Source organism: Lutra lutra, chromosome 1, assembly GCF_902655055.1.
Source record: "Lutra lutra chromosome 1, mLutLut1.2, whole genome shotgun sequence".
NCBI lineage: Eukaryota > Metazoa > Chordata > Mammalia > Carnivora > Mustelidae > Lutra > Lutra lutra.
Window position 1 is genome coordinate 154,026,868 of NC_062278.1, and position 14,710 is coordinate 154,041,577.

The 14,710-nt window shown below is 40.2% G+C and overlaps 1 protein-coding gene across 3 annotated transcripts in view; it reads right to left on the minus strand.

Moving 5' to 3' along the window:
- MOBP (myelin associated oligodendrocyte basic protein) overlaps positions 1–226 on the minus strand; it is a 49,998-nt gene extending 49,772 nt beyond the window's left edge. For 2 of the 3 annotated variants that reach the window (XM_047739962.1, XM_047739970.1), the window contains exon 1: positions 114–226. The gene's annotated coding sequence lies outside the window, so the exon portion shown is untranslated. The remainder of the gene's footprint in view (positions 1–113) is intronic. The other variant, XM_047739981.1, reaches the window with a different exon arrangement.
- Positions 227–14,710: the final 14,484 nt, after the last annotated feature.

The following is a 14,710-nucleotide window of genomic DNA, read 5'->3' on the forward strand; positions in this document are numbered from 1 at the left end:
TACGGCAAGTTCCCCCTGGAATATAATGAAATGGCCCCCACAAAAATATGCAGTTGCCACTTGAAGATGAAGGACAACCTGAAGTTAGATGAAAACCTATGGGATTCCCTTACCTTCAAGTAACAGTTGTGTGAAACAGGCTCCACATCTGTGCCAGGTCCCTGGGGGAGTTGAGGCTACCTCAATGCATGGAGAATATATAGGGAGAGATTATATATCCGGGTTTTTCATTACAAAAGGTATTTTTGATGGGTTCTCAGCCAAGATCCACTTAAAAACAAAAGCCACACAAAGACTACAAAAAGGCCACACAAAGTTTAAACAAAAGGCTAAAGAAAGACCAAACAAAAGCCAAAGAAAGTTTAAACAAAGAGTGAAACAAAGACAAAACAAAGGCCAAACAAAGACAAAAACAAAGACTAAAACAAAGGGCAAAGGAAAATCTAAACAAAAGCTAAGCTAGGCTACAGCCATACCATACACACACACACACACACATACACACACACTGACGCTATATCTTTACACACATCCACATATTTCAGTCCCTTACCTTCCACATCCCACATAATCCACTCCATGTGAAATCCTTCACCAAGGCACACTCCACACCAACTCCTCACACCAAACCATATGCCAGATCCAACCAAACCATCATACCAGCTCACCCTACCAACAAACCACACATCCTTCATCCAGTGCCCACACATGTGGACATGGAGATGCACATGGAAGGGAAACAATAAGAAGACATGGGGGGAAGACAGTCATCTATAAGTCACAGAGAGAGATTTGGTACAGATCTCCTCTCACAGGCCTCAGAAGAAACCACTCCTGTTGACACCTTGATCTCAGATCCTAGCCTCGAGAACTGTGAGAAAATACATTTCTGTTACTTGGGCCACCATTTGTGGTATTTTGTTACTGCTGCCCTAGCAAACTAATACACCATAGTCCCTGTAAGTACTACTTCAATTAGTTTTTGTATTTATCAAAATAATACCTGCATGAAGTTATTTACAATGGTTTTAAAAGACTTGTGTGTCAACTATGCACCATTTCAAAAGGCTTATGTTGAAAAACAATAGCCCTTTTTCTACCTCACCCTATTCCATAATCCCACTCACCAAAGGGAACCACACTTAACTTTTTTAAAGCTATTTTTTTCTTTTCTTTTTTTTAAGATTTTATTTATTTATTTGACAGGATCACAAGTAGGCAGAGAGGCAGGCAGAGGGGGGGGGGGGAAGCAGGCTCCCTGCTGAGCAGAGAGCCCGATGCGGGGCTCAATCCCAGGACCCTAGGATCACGACCTGAGCTGAAGGCAGAGACTTTAACCCACTGAGCCACCCAGGTGCCCTAAGCTATTTTTTCTATATTTATTTCCATATTGCTAAATAATTCCATAAACAGCCATTTATGTACTTGTTTATTGAAGGTTTTTGGCTTCTTGATGAGGATTTGGTTTTCTTACTCTCTCCTCTTTGCTCTCTTGTCTCCTTCATCCACTGAATGTAGTTATCTCAGTATCTATATTCCTATAAATATGTAAATATTTCCTACAGAAACTTCTGATCAACTGTGATTTTTTCTTTCTCTTTACAACTTTGTTTTTCCTGGAGTTAATAGTTGTCCTGTTTTTGCTTTCATTTGTTTATTTAAATTTGCTTAGTTTTTTATTTATGTGTCACTCATTTTTTTCCAAATATTCCAACAGATTCCAATAATTTTCTCAAGCATTCTAATATATCAAATAATCATTTCCATCTATTGTCTTCTGTAATTCTCTGTTCTTATGTTCTGTTTTGAGACTGGTTGCTCTCAAAGCCAGTGCAGGTGGGGGCTTCCTTTCATTGCTTTGCTGTAAAGGATCACCTGTGCCCTGGATCCCATGTCATTCTCATTTTTTGTTTTTTCCCTCACTTTTCTGAAGCACATCTTCTAGTTAATCTTCATTAGAAAGGAGACACACACACACACACACACACACACACACACACACACACACACACGATGTATCTCTAACTCTCTATCTCTATCTCTATCTCTATCTCTATCTCTATCTCTATCACCTCTATTTGTATATCTTTTTGAGTGCCTGAATGTCTGAAAACTGCTTTATTCTATTCTCACTACTTGGTTGCTTGTTTGTCTGGGTATAGAATTATGGGTTGAAAATAAGAGCCAGAACTCTGGCTTTATTGTTTTTCTGTATTTTTTTTTTCCTCTAGTGCTGTTGTTGAGAAGTTTTAGACCTTTCAGATTTCCATTCTTTTCTGATTTTTTTTGAAAATCTCTGGAAATGTTCAAGATCTTATTTTATCCCCGTTGTGCTAAAACTCCCCCATTATTTCAATGTCAGTCTTTTTTCATCTGCATTTGGTGGATCATTATCCTTTGGAAAATTATAACACTCTATCCTGTACTTTCTGTGTTTTTTTATTAATTTATTCCCTCTCATTTTCTTGCTTCTGTCTGAAAACTTTTATTAGTTGGCTATTGAAAAGTAAAGACAGAAAACTAAATTGTTCTTCTAAATTGTTCCTCATTCTTTTCTCTAGGAAACTGCCTATTCTTTGATTTTTAGTTCTGCCTTTTATGACATTTTCTTATTTTATTCACCAAATACCTCCTATTGAATTTTATATTTTCTTTTGGAATCAGATTCTTAAATTCTAAGACCTCATTCTTATTTGCTGATTTTCCTTTTTTCAAAGCACATAGTGTTTTCTCTGAACTCTAAGAAAATAGTAATTATACTGTGTGGAGGTTCCTTTCTTACTTGTTTTCTTTGTTTGCTTCTTTGTTAGCTTTGTTCCTTGAATCGAGTTAGTGAGCTTACCTCAGTTTCCTTCATCCTTCTTTTGTTTTCATCTCTCTCCTTGTTGAAAGCCTTTTCCTTTGTCTGGTGATCTTTTACTGTCCATTTCTGTCTGTTAGGCATTCAAGAGGTGACTGGATGCTCTGAGTACAAGCACAGGGCTTGCTGATGGGATGGACAGCCATACTGTCCAGAGCTCAATGTCTAAATGGCTGGAAGATTTTCCCCTAGGGTCATTCAGTTTCTTCAGGGAAGAGTAATCTGCTTTCCAGACTGGAAGGAGTAGGAAAGGTATGGGAGTTTGAACATCTTGCTACTGATTCTGTGATCAGGAGAGACAAGAGACCACATGACTGTGTAGATGTGTCCCCTTTCCAAGCTCTGCCCATCTCTCCTGTGCTCTCCACAGATTCTGAGTTTTGAAATTTCTCCATAATAAACTTCCAGGGACCAGACCAAGTTGGTGCAGTGAAGCTTGAAATCCATTAGGAATGTTGGCTTCACCAGGCCTTTGTCCTGCTTCCTGCCATGCCTAGTGGCACATATTTTGGCCTGCTTTTTTTGAACATCAGCCTTGAAAGCACTTAAATTGGAATTTCCCCAACTCTGCCAAATCACTTACCATCCTATTCCCACTCTCTATATCCCAAAACTGTGTTATGATCTCTCACTTTTTAGTGTCTCCTTTTCCTGGGAGGCTAAAGCCTTGAAAAAAATTCTCTACTGCCCCTCTGGAATAAAATATTTAGTTCTTTACTTTTTTAAAATATACTTTTTACTGCTATAATTTTAATAATTTTTTGGAAGGGAGAATAGATAAAATAAGCATGTGTAGTTAATCTGCTGCTTTTTAAAATACATTTTTTAAAGATTTTATTTTATTTTTTGAAAGATTTTATTTATTTATTTGACAGAAATCACATGTAGGCAGAGAGGCAGGCAGAGAGAGAGGGGGAAGCAGGCTCCCCACTTAACAGAGAGCCCAATGAAGGGTTCAATCCCAGAACCCTGAGACCATGACCTGAGCTGAAGGCAGAGGCTTAACCCACTGAGCCACCCAGGCGCCCCTAAAGATTTTATTTTTAAGTAATGTCTACACCCAACATGGAACTCAAATCCACAACCCCAAGTTTAAGACTCCCATGCTTCACCAGCTGAGCCAGTCCGGCACCCCCAACATATTACTTTTTTGTAAAGATGTATTCATTTTAAAGAGAGCGGGGGAGAGAGTACACAGGCAAACAAGGGGAGGGGCAGAGTGAGAGGGAGAGAATCTTTTTTTTTTTTCAAATTTCTGATATTTTTATTTTTATTTATTTTTTATTTTTTATTTCTCTTCAGTGTAACAGTATTCATTGTTTTTTGTACCACACCCAGTGCTCCGTGCAATCTGCGCCCTCTGGGAGAGAGAAAATCTTAAATGCACTCCCTGCTAAGCACAGAGCCACTCATGGGTCTTGATCTCAATACTTTAGATCATGACCTGAACCAAAATCAAGAGTCAGACACTCAACCCACAGAGCCACCCAGATGCTCCAACCTGCCACTTTTAAACAAAAAATGAGGTAATTGGTTTTTTAAAAAATAATTTATATACCATAAAGTTCACAATTTTGTGGTGTAAAATTCAGAGATTTTTTAGTATATTCACAAGGTTGTGGAGGCATCACCACTACCTAATTCTATAACATTTTCATCACTCTAAAAATAAACTGAGACTAGAAGTTTATAAATAAACTAGCAGTCAGACATAATACCAATTTATTTCAGCACATAGAGAGTCAAGCATACAATGGGTTAGAGAGTATGGCAAACGGTTTGTTAGGGGTATTACTAAAAATAAGTATAAAGAGAGTAAATTATCTATGGAAGAAAGTTACCTTAGGAAAGCCATTGGTGAGATAAGGACATCACCACATTTCACCTAAAAACTGAAAGGTACATAAAGTCATATCCACAATTAAACAATAGTTGCTTCTGAAGAAATTATGTATCAAAATATGTGTTGTGAAAATTGTTTTTTAATTAAAACGATAAAAGACAAGTCAGAGATTTTCAGGTTCATAACATCAATGCTGTTTTTCCTGTAAAATTACGGGGGGCAAAGTTTTATAAATAGCTGTACGACCATTTAATTACTGTAAATGGAATTTACTAACGAATTGGGTGATCAAACCTGAGAGAAACAAACCTAAATGGTTTCCCATTTGCCTTTCAATCTTCACTTTCAGAGCAAATCTGTCTCCTCCAAGACTCTGACCTTCATCTTACACATTTTTAACTACACAGTGCCCAGCTTTCAGTGGTAAACAGAGGATTATGATACCAGCGGAGCTGCCAGACGCTCAGACAAAGCCTCTATGTTCCCAAGCTGCACACCAAGGTCTCCCTCTCCCTCTGCACTATGCTAGGCCCAGTCACAATTGTGTTCTGGCCAGTGGGGACCTGTGTAATAATGTACATTGTGTTCCCTAATTAAGGGTCTGGTTTTGTCCAACTTGCTGTGTTAAAACTCACTCTGTGGAAGACATATCTCTGGTGCTCAGCTTCCCTGCCACGGGCATGGATTTACCCCTTGTAATATTACCACTGGAGAAGGAAAAGGTGGACACGGGGTCACAAATGCAAGGATTCTAGCAAAAACAGAGACTCAGAATACGGATGTGTCAGTGTGATGTGTTAAAGAAAACCAGAACCCGATAGTAACATTAAAAACAGATTTTATTCAGGAACTATTGCAATAGGGGGAAAGAAACCTCAGTATAAAACTGAGCTCAGTTCCAAATACAGTATGTACAGTGGGGATTTGTAGCCAAGGAGCAGGCTGGAAGAGACAGTGGTAAAATTACCGAGAAGTAATTTTGGGTGACAGGATACTTCTGGTTAAAGCAATTTGACCAGATTCTTGCTGAAGCCATATGCACATGGGGGTTGTGGGGGTGAGGGATTTGGTCAGATACAGAGTGAGGGATTCTTCCTAAACTAACTTTGCAAAATTCTTTTTAAAATTGGTCAGGGAAGAGGGGCACCTGGGTGGCTCAGTAGTTAATTGTCTGCCTTCAGCTCAGGTCATGATCTCAGTGTTCTGGAATCGAGCCCCACATGGGGCTCCCTGCTCAGCAGGAAGCCTGTTTCTCTCTCTCCCTCTGCTTGCTTCTCCCCCTGCTTGTGCTTGCTCTCTCTCTCCCTCTCTTTCTGTGCGCGCATGTGTGCGCGCACGAGTGTGTGTGCGTGTGTGTGTGTGAAATAAATAAAGAAATTAATTTTTTTTTTTAATTGGTCAGTGCGGAGATGTCTCGCTGGCTTAGTCAGAGGAGGAAGTAACTCTTACTCTAGGGGTCCTGAGTTTGAACCTCGCATTGAGTGTAAAGATTACTAAAAATAAATAAACTAAAAACGTTTTTTAATTAAAAAAAAAAAATCGGTTGATGCAAAGACAGACCCAGAAGTCCCAAGGTTGGGAGGAGGGTCCAGAGGAGCCTGACTGAAATTGGCTAAGGAGGGTCTCTCACGGGTCAGCGTGCTGCGGTGAGGGGTCCCTGGGTCTGGTTACTGATATCAGTTATCCAGAAACAAGAAATACACACAGTGAAGTGGGACCCAATGTAATGGAAACAATCTTAATTAAAACAACAACAACAAAGAACCAACTTTATTTTAATTCTAGGCTCACCAAGCAGCCAAACAACCATTTGGCTATCTAGTGGTTTGTTCAGTAAATGTCTCAAGAAAATCACAGATCCCATGCAATGTTAAAAAAAAAAAAAAAAAAAAAAAAGGCCCATCGCACCAAATGCCATGCAGTAATATGGTAATATTACCTCTGTAATAGAAGCTGGCTACTCTGGGTTATTGTCCCACAACAAACTAAAAATCTAGTTTCTGATACTGTAAATCTAAAGTCCACAGTAAGTGTAGATAGCACACAGGTGACCGAGAACAAACCATCTTTAACAACCTTTACTGTAGCTTTTATCTGAAGTTCCCAGTGGCCTTCTTCCTCTCCCCTCGACTCCAAGTTTGACTTCTGGGAGAGAGCAGCCTCGTTAGAGAAAGGTCTGCATCTTCCATGTTCCACGGTAGCATGAAGCCAGCCACCTCACTCTCTCACAAGGATCCGGGAAGGAAACTGTCCCCCTGGGCATTCTCAGCACCACCAGTTATCTGCTGTCTCTCTCTGTCTCTCTCTCTCTCTCAGACTCTCTCTCTTCAGCAACTCTGCCTCAGTGACTGCCTTAGGCACATTTCTCAGAGAGGTTGAAGAGTACAACACAACTGTTGCAAGGTTTACTTCCCATAAAAAAGATCCCCACCCATTAGAGTTGTTCCAAGTTCAGGGTAACTCTTGATTTTGGGGTTGTGAGTTTGAGCCCCAGGTTGGGTATAGAGATTGCTTAAAAATAAAATCTTTAAAAATAATAATAAAACAAAACAAAACAAAATAAAATAAAATAGTTTTGAGGTCAATGCCTGGTGAGGCCAGTGATGAGTGGACTTTCATTCAAAGCAAACATGGCCAGGTCAGCTTTGATTTCCGGGAGGGAGTTACATAGACAGTCACTTATAAAAGGCTTTATGAGGAGAAATGTTCAGTTGTTCCCACAGATATCCCACAATAATTATCTCATGAGCCTATAACCTCCCCATTACCTGAAGAGAGAGAAGAGCTGGAAGCATGACAAAACACACCTTAACTAATTTACCCATAAAGAGAATTTCACGTGATATTTGAAGTAAAGAGAAGAGCAATGTCTTTCCATGTTATAAAAAGAAATCCCAGAGTGAAATTCTGCCCTTGGTCAAGCGAATATACCAAACATTTGTCATAAGCAGCTGCTACTTACAAGGAGAATCCCCCATCCCTTCCCGGTGAAATAACAGTGTGTATGTAAGTCCCTGCTTTTGTCTGCTGAGGCCTGTCCTTCTGTGGCATGTCCTCTCTCACACAGTGCTGCCCAGACCTTCACGGCGACAGTGACAAATGTAGTGACTATCCAGCTTCAGGGTTGTCTTACAAGTTTTGGAAATCTTGTTTGGAAAGGGAAAAAAAAAAAAAAAGGTTTGATATGCACATAGGCACATTCATGGCTTCATCATGTTAACCTCCCCTCTGTGTTCTCAGTCCAGCCAAGCTGACCAGCTGCTGTGGGTCGCTCTGGATCTCAGGTAGCATTCGGTATGTGAAAGTCATGGTTTCAAGCTGTGCATGAAGCCCTGGTGAGCCACTACAAGCCCCTAGGTGTGCTACGGAGGGTGTAAAATCTCAAGAAGCATGCACCAAAATACCAGGCTTTTGTCCTATGTCCTGTGGGCCAGTAGCTTCAGATAGTTTGCTGTTTTAACAGCAGATTGTACTACATTCCTTTAGTTGATGTCATTATCTTTAGAAAGGTGGCTTTTTAAACATTAGCTTGTTAAAAAGCAAGCCTCACAGGAAAACCATGAGAACGGTGGGGTCAAAATCAGATTCCAAAATTTGAGAAGTTGTGCAGTGCCCAACAGGTGTACATGTCCCATTACTAAGTAATCATGGCCATCTAACAATAAAAAATACTATTCCTTTCAGTTTATGTATGTTTTTCAAATCACCACTAAGTTGTTAGAACATAAATCTTTAAGTTATTTGGGCCTGGCTACTTTGTAAGAGGAGCCCCTAGGTATTTCTCTTGGCCTATGAGTGCTACGAAAAAAATCACAAACACTAAGGGTTCCTTGAATCAGGAATCATTGGTATAAAACTTATAAAATTGACAGAATTGTCTCACAAGAACATTAAATCTTCACTTTCAGTAGGAAATAATTTATTGTCTGTGAAACCCTTGAAGCCAACTCTGCAGATCCTTATGTTTCCTCAGAGAACAGTATGAAAATGTGACAACATGAATTTTTCTAAACCCTTGATCCAGACACTCTCTGCCCTGCGGGTGACAACAGTAGGAATTTGAGAGAGAGCCTCTGAATATCCTGGGTTTTCTGGGGAGGGCAGTGCATCAGGAACCACTGATTGGCTCTCTCATACCTCTTCCAGCTTTCCTCCCCAGTCACCGTACCCCTCTCATATTGGAGCCACCACATGCTTAGCTTCTAAAGGAACCGGCGCAGCCCAGCCTTCCCATCTGTGGTGGCCAATGACGTGGAGGCAGAAGCTTTGAGGGCCTTTGGGAGGGTCTTTAAGGAGGCTCACTTGGCCAGGAGGCAACATTTCTCCCTGCCTCTTCCCCCACCCCCTGCCTGTAACAGGGAACCGTGGCCATCTTGACAACCGGGAGAATAAGAACTAAGGCAGGCAGAGCACAAAGAAGAGGACCCTAGGACATCAACAGTCTCTGAGCTGCAAAGCTCTGGAAGTCACTTTATAAGAGTGAAAAATAGGCCCCTTTGTTAATGAAACTGCTGTTATTTTAAGCCTCTGTAACCAGCAGTCACACCATTTTTTTAAGTGATTCAAGGAGCGCCTGGATGGCTCCGTGGGTTAAGCATCTGTCCTTGACTCAGGTCACTATCCAGAGGTTGGAAGATCTGGGATGGAGCCCTGTACTGGGCTCCTTGCTCAGTGGGGAACCTACTTCTCCTTCTCTCTCTGCCACCACCCTGCTTGTGCACTCGCTTTCTCTGTGTCAAATAAAGCAATAAAATGTTTTGTTGTTTTTTTTTTTTTAAGGTGATTCAAGCTTGCCTCTGTGAGGAATGGAGAAGAGGCAACACAGATGCAACTGATTCTTCCTTGTAATAAAATACCCAGGTCATAAAACTTGAATACACCAACTATTAAATCCAATGTATCTCATCCAAACTCTGTGATCTATTTCAGTGGACAGAGTAAACGATGAACATGTTAGCAATCACAACTATGTTAAATATGTTTCTGAAGTGATTTTCATATATAACACATCAACATATATTACGTATATATTCACATAGATTGGTGAGGAGAACCAAGGGAAAAGAAATGTAGAAAATATTAAATTTCTTTACAACCTTCAGCCTATTGACAAATACTCGAGACAGGCAGAGACAGACAGACATTCCTCAAGGAACTCACAATGGTCTTAATGTTAATGCTATGCTAGAGGCAGAAAGCAATCTTAGCTGGACAATAGCCAGGCCTCTGGGATCCTGCAAGTCTTCTTTGACATGTGAAAATCCTTTTGGAAATTTCTTTTATCTCCACTCCTCCCCCAGCTTAAAAGTATATAGTCAAGGGGCGCCTGTGTGGCTCAGTGGGTTAAGCCTCTGCCTTCGTCTCAGGTCATGATCTCAGGGTCCTGGGATCGAGTCCCACATCTGGCTCTCTGCTCAGCAGGGAGCCTGCTTCCGCCTCTCTCTCTACCTACTTCTAATTTCTCTCTCTCTCTCTGTCAAATAAATAAAATCTTAAAAAAAAAAAAAAAGTATATAGTCAAGATCCTCACAATCCCCAGGGCTGGTTTTTCTGCTCAGAGGTCCTGCTTCCAAGCTTTAATAAAAACACCTTTTGCACTGAAAACATCTCAGAAATTGTTGACCATTCACTCCAGGCCCACATCTCATCCGGTGCTGTCACTGGTCCTCCCATACCCCCCACCAAAAACAATAGAAATATGCTGAGAGAGCAGCAAGGTCCACTTCAAAAATAAGTTGGTGTTTTGAGAAACCTACATCCTGAGATTGCCTTTCAACATGGACACCCACAGAACGTGCAATTTACAGATCACTCCATGAAAGTGACTTTTTGTTTAGATCGAATGACTATCCTTTTAAAGGTTTATTTATTTGTTTATTTTAGAGAGAGAGAGAGAGAGAGACCATGAGCAGGAGGGGTGAGAGGGAGAGAGAATCTCAAGAAGACTCTGCACTGAGCTTGGAGCCCAAGTGGGGCTTAATCCCTTGATCCTGAGATCAGGACCTGAGCTGAAACCAAGAGTCTGAAGAGCCAACCACCTGGGCCACTCAGGTGCCCCCAAATGACTGTCCTTTCAAATTTGCTGATTTCTCATTCAAAGTTTAATGCTCAGATTTTAGAAATGTTGGAGCCTTCACAAAACTACATTGTAAATCAAACCAAGTGTCTCTACTCACTTTTGTAAATGAATTGTTTAAAATTTTGGTTGTGGGGCACCTGGGTGGCTCAGTCATTAAGCCTCTGCCTTTGGCTCAGGTCATGATCCCAGGGTCCTGGGATCGAGCCCCACATTGGGCTCCCTGCTGTACAGGAGGCCTACTTCTCCCTCTCCAGCTGCCCCTGCCTGTGTTCCCTCTCTTGCTGTCTCTCTCTGTCAAATAAATAAATAAATAAAATCTTTTTTAAAAATAAAATAAAATTTTGGTTGTGTTTTGTTCAAAATCAATCTTTAATCAAAATATTCAATGACTCTGCCTGCCTCTCTGCCTACTTGTGATCTCTATCAAAAAATATATATATATTCAATGAACGGAGCACCAAGTGACTTCAGTTTTTGAAGCTTTAGCAAATCACAATTATCATTAAACCTGAGGAACTTGTTAATCAGTTCCCACCCTGCCCTAACACCTCTCTGTTGAGATTCCCTGTCTCCAGAGTCCCCAGTGGAGCAGCCACACTTGGCCACACCACTTTCCTGCTCTGTGACAGGCCAGCCCAGTATACCATCCCCTACTCTCCTAAGTGCACAGGCTTTCTGGGAATGTCTCCCCAGTACTAGAATCCTTGTCCCTGGGTCTGCTTCAGGGGGATCCCAACCTAAGGACAGATCACAGAACGGTCTTCCTGTGAGCCTTGACCTTTTTTCCTTTGTATAATGTGGAGCCTCATCAAACCTGGGGAACTTGTCTGCCTTGTATGGGAAGGATTTCCCCACCTGGATCAACAGAGCCCAAGGTCATCCTGAACCTATGTGATGTGTGTGTACATAATTTTTAAGATTTTATTTTTATTTTTAAGTAATCTCTACACCCAAGGTGGGGCTCAAACTCACAAACCAGAGATCAAGGGTTGCATGCTCTACCAACTGAACTAGTCAAGGCTCCCATCCTGAACCTTAGGCATGATTTAGCCAGGTGTTTGCTTCCATTTGCTGCTAAAGCAGATGCTACCACAGTCCTTGTTCCTGCAACCAGTTGCTGCTCTAACTGGTCCATTAGGGTGCCCCTGTTCATTTTTTTTTTTTATTTTAAAAAAGAGTATTTCTTGAAGTTAACAACAAAGTAAAACTGAGTGATGGGTAACAGGGGCGCCTGAGAGGCTCAGTCAGTTAAGCATCTGACTCTTGATTTCAGTTCAGGTCATGATATCAAGGTCATGAGATAGAGCCCTGTGTTGGACTCTGCACTGGGCTTGGAGCCTGCATTAGATTCTCTCTCTGCCCCACCCCCACACTTCTCCCTCTCTAAAAAAAATAATAATAAAAATAATAAAGGTTTAAGATAATCTGAACAGATTATGCATATAGTATATGTTAAATCATAAATGTATAACATTCTCTTTTATTGCTGAAGGAAAACTACTTCATGCTTGAACATTTGGAGATTACAGATAGACAGATATCCAACCATAGTGATAAAGCAATTAAGTAAAGCCATGAAGTCCACACTTGGGAGGATATAGACTTGGTCTCATGGAGCCAGTGATTGGAAGAAAGAAATAGTGAAAGGCAGGGCACCCAGGCATGCAAATAAGGAACTTGGGGCATCTCTCAACATCAGCAGCGTCTTTGTTAGTCACACAAAGTGTGATTTTACATTCCAGTGACAAATGTCCTCAGTCTCTGTAGAGATTTGAGCATGGTGGGTTGCAATTATAGTTATTTTATAACATGGGATTCTGAACTCACGAATAATTAAACATTTTGAATATTGCTTAATGGCAGTGATTGGTTTAAAAACAAAAAACAAGGCCAAACCCAAGATCCAGCAAATACTTTGGTTGAACACAGAATCTTTATTTCAGGAAACATACAGGGAAAGCTGTATTGTATGTTATTTTCACTTAAATATTGGATATTAATCTGATCTTATTTTTTTTCTCAGTAGACTTTAGTGAATTACACGGCTCAGCATGATAACTTGATAGTTTTTATTATGAAGAATTTTAAATATACACAAAAGTAGAGGGGAATTCTGGTTTGTTTGTTTTTTTTTACCTATTTCCAATAAAAGCATTTTCTTTTCTTGTTTTATTTACTCCATTTTTATCTCCCCCCCACCCCACCCATACACATTATTTTGGTGAAGGGAGTGGTGGAGGATCAGAAGTTTGAAAATCAAATCCCAGACATCAAATTACTCTTCCCACAAATCAGCACTATATGGATTCACTGCATGGATCTCTAACAAAGCAAGACTTCTTAAAAGTGACCATAATGTTATTCTCATACCTAACAATTTAGCACTAATTCCAGAGTTAATGTGATATTTTACCAGGGATTGTTGGTGGTACTTAAAAAGTAATTCAAATTGGCACTACAGGAAAGCTCTCAGTTGGTAGTTTATTTGCTATTGCAAAAATACAAATGGCCACAGGATTTTGCTTCTGTTTCAAATTCACCTGCTAATCTTTTCTGCATTTTCACTGAATTTTAGAAAAAAAGTTGGAGCTGCTCCTCCTCTAACTAGAAATGTTTAAGGACAGAGTACATAAAAACAAAGTTTCTCCTACCCCAATATTTTTTGAGGTTTATTTACTTTTTAAATAACCTCTACACCCATCATGGGGCTTGAATTCATAACCCAGAGATCAAGATTCACATGCTCTTCTGAGACAGTCTGGTGCCCCTCTTATCCCAGTCTTAAGTAAAATGTGTGTGCTTTGTTTTGTTAATTCTGAATGGTGTTAGGATTCTGCACGACTCGGAGAATGTGTTTATGCTTTATTTATTGAGGTCAAGAGTAAGAGGACCGCAAGGATAGTTGAGGCTTCAGGAATAAAACGATGACTTGATTTTCAAGCAGTGTCCATTTTACTCATGTGTATTATGGAGTAAAATAACAAGAGATTTAAAAAAAAAAAAACAAGAGCTTTTTTTAAAAAAAGATTTTATTTATCTATTTGAGAGAGAGAGAGAGAGCATAGTGGGGGTGAAGGGAAAAGTTGCGGGGGTGGAGAGACAGAAGCAGACTCCCTGCTGAACAGGAAGCCTGAGGACTCTATCCCAGGAGCCCTGGATCATAACCTGAGTGGAAAGCAGGTCATGAGTGGAAAGCCTAACAAACTGAGCCACCCAAGGGTCCCAAGACAATAGCTTTTAAAGAAATACCCTTCTTCCTTATTTGGGTTCATTTTCCTAGACACCTTTAGATTGGAGTTCAGACTTGTCTCTTCCTCTTCCTCTAAAGGGGAGGGGCTTCTTTGCTGGAGAAACTTGTAAAGAACACTGACTTAAAGGATAAAGAAAACATGACCCATTGTATTGAGGATATTTTTCTTAGCCAATGCATTTCAAGTGTTTTCAAGTGAAAAAAGGCTTTAATTATACAATTTATATTCCATCATGCAAAGCTCAGGGCAAAATCCTAACTGGTGCATTTGGTCATACCAGAACTAAAGTCATTATTATGTTGACCAAAATAAATAATTAAAAAATCCAACAGTCCAGAGATTAGTAGACTGTCTAAAATACATTTACATTTAGCTGCATTTAATAGGTATAAGTGGTACTAGTCCCAGCTTTCAAATGTTTCAGAACTGACCATTTCTATTTGCTGTTCACAATAGCTGATTGGTAAGAATTTGCAATTATCCACAAGCTAGATCAATGGACAGAATGTCCAACATATTGGTCAGAGGGCATGGAAAGGGTACAGGTAAATTCTGAGACATTTAGGAAAATTGTTTTTTCCGTTGCTTCTTTTCCAGCTTCTATTCTTGCTAAGATCTGTACCCCCACTCCACTATATACATGGAAGGTACACATGCCTGAACCCCTCACATACACC